At 35.8% G+C, this 2,661-nt stretch overlaps 1 long non-coding RNA gene across 1 annotated transcript; it reads right to left on the bottom strand.

The window, feature by feature from the left end:
• Positions 1 to 430: 430 nt before the first annotated feature.
• On the bottom strand, positions 431 to 1,922 carry LOC133735812 (uncharacterized). Its single transcript, XR_009859268.1, has 3 exons — positions 1,790 to 1,922; positions 1,502 to 1,646; positions 431 to 812 (listed from the first exon to the last, which is right to left on the bottom strand). It is a non-coding gene; the product is annotated as an uncharacterized LOC133735812 (long non-coding RNA).
• Between the last annotated feature and the right edge of the window lie 739 nt (positions 1,923 to 2,661).

Here is a 2,661-nt window from a genome sequence, read left to right as displayed (position 1 = left end):
ACCATGATTAACCATGATTATAGTGTATTACACATGGCCGAACTCTATTGAGTGGTGGAATCACCACCTAAGTGCTTGTGGTGAGCAAATTCAATTCCCAGCTGAACACACGGGCGGTGGTGTCAAGGGTTTCTAAGAGCATCTCCAATGAGTTTGTTATTTGGCTTTGGTCAAATTTGAATTTGACATATGACATGGCAAATTTGATGTAGCAACATTTTGACTATTTTTAGCTCCAATGGAGATGTCAAATTTGAATATTACTTTAATATATAAAATTCTATTTATGTTGTTTTTCCTTCTTTTTTTTTCTTTCTTGTAATCAAAGATCATACAATGAATGGTTCCATTTAAAGAGATGCAATTGAGATTATGAGAATTTGCTCACCTGAAACAGAAACAGAAACTGCTTGAAAACTAGCAGTCAAGATAGCAGGAAACAGAATCAGCTTGAATTTGATAGCAGTCAAATACAACATCACTGGAAACCAACAAACTGATACAAACTGAAATGGATTGAAAACAGAAACAGAAACTGCACAGTTCTAGCAGTCAAATAGCAGGAAACATAGTCATTCTTAAAGGGTTTGCAAGCAGTCAAATACATGATCACTGGACAAAACCTCAAACTGATACAAACTAAAATGGAAACCAACAAACCAACAACCTCACACTTCATATATCACCTTGGAGAATTTTCATCTGAAGTTTGGAATAATATGCCCTCTGCTCAGGATTCATAGTAGATGTATCCATAGAATGGCATGGCTGTTACAATGTGGAACATATGTAATGGTATGGCTGTTACAGGCCTGTAAAAACAAAAACAAAAAACACAAGCATAAGGCTATAAAGTTGCAATCTTTCTAATAAGATTCAGTCCCCAAAATCATATTCAGTTGTTCAATACTTCAAACAGTAACAAAAACTGGCTCTCAACAGTCAACATAGCATTTCTTCATTCTAGTGTCTTGCAATATATGCACATATATCAGTTCTGCAATATATGCACATATATGCAATATATTCTAGTGTCTTCACTACCATTATTATACATGAATGGGCTAGTCTTCCTAATTTATCGGCACATAACACTCAACTTGAGCATTCAATTTATCAAGACAACATTATGTTTAGCAACCTTAGACAAATAAACCAACCATCCAAATTGCTCATTTTTGAAAATGCCTACGGACCCAATAGACAGGCAATGAAAGCAACCCTATACACAAATAAACCAAGCAAAATGGCCAATTTTCTTCAACCAACAATATCTGATTCAAAATCTCAAACAGCCATTTCAACAAATCAGGCTCAAAAGCAACCAATCAAGCCCGATCCAACCTAAACAACACCCAAAATCTCATTTTTCCCCACAAATTTACGAACCCTAAATCACCAAACTCGTATTTTCAATCCCAAAATGATCCAACTCTCCAAGCATTCCACTGATCTGAAACAAAAATTCAGAAACAAAACAAAAGCGAGCAGAATCACACACCGCTGTCACCGATCAAAAGAAGCTTTATGAGGTAATCGTAAATTCGTAATCGGCTCTAGCCCTTGCTGGTGGAGCAGCCATTTCTGGGTTTCACCTAATCAATGGAGACTAACACGTTTGTAAACTCAAAATCGAACCTTTCTCTCTGCACATAACCAAATCAAAGGCGAAAAAAGCCATATCAAAACCGGAATATAGAAGAATGAGATTGCAGGAAAAATCAAACAGCGGGAAATACCAGATCAAGGAAAGAGAGAATTTGGGTGGCCAAAATTTGCTTCTATTTACCTTGAATGAGCGGTTCTCACACACAGACCTAGCAAAGCTCCCTTCTCCGACTATGGTGGGTTGGGGACTTACTTGGGCTTGGCTAATAATGCGCACTGTCTCTCTTACCTTTTTCACCCATGAGGAAGAAAGACGAGGGAAAGAGATCGAGAGAGAGCGAGAGCGAGAGAGAGAAACAATAAAAAAATAAAAGACCGAAAGGGGAGAATCTGTCAAATTTGACAGAGGATGCTCTTATGTCAAATACACGTGTAATAGACAGATGGGTTGAAACATAATTTGGTTGGTCAAAAATAAACGTTAACTGTCCATCTGGCAAAAGACCCATCTGTTGGAGATGGTCTAAGGATCCTAAGTTAGGCTACTGATCATTCTTTTTGATAGGTGAAATAATTTGAAAAGCTTTAGACACTAAGTAGCTGAAGTTACTTAAGTGATGTCTCTTATTGTTGTGTCAAATAAGTGGTAACATGATATGTAAATTTTTGTTGTATTTCTATAAAAATTAAAAACATTCATTCTCTCCTCCCTCGATAAAAAAAACCGAAAAATCCTTAGTTTCCGTTATTAACAAAAAGAAGGCGACCTCCTCCTCTCTCTTTTTTATTTTGTCTAAAATTTTATAATTTTTCTTGTTTTAGCCACTTGTGCTGATTTGTAAGCCACAAGGGCGATATCACATTCTTTTAAAGTTTATTTTATCAATATTATGTTATTATTATTGGCATGGTAACAATGACTATTATTCTCTTTTTCTGAAAAAGTAAAAATAAAAAAAATCACATTATCGACGACTTTGACTACTGCATGAGCCAATTCAAGTTGTTGAATACTACATGAGCCAATTCGAGTTGTTGAAGTTCAAAAAAAAA

This window comes from Rosa rugosa, chromosome 3 (assembly GCF_958449725.1).
Source record: "Rosa rugosa chromosome 3, drRosRugo1.1, whole genome shotgun sequence".
In the NCBI taxonomy this organism is placed as follows: Eukaryota; Viridiplantae; Streptophyta; class Magnoliopsida; order Rosales; family Rosaceae; genus Rosa; species Rosa rugosa.
This window is presented reverse-complemented; position numbering and strand designations above follow the sequence as displayed.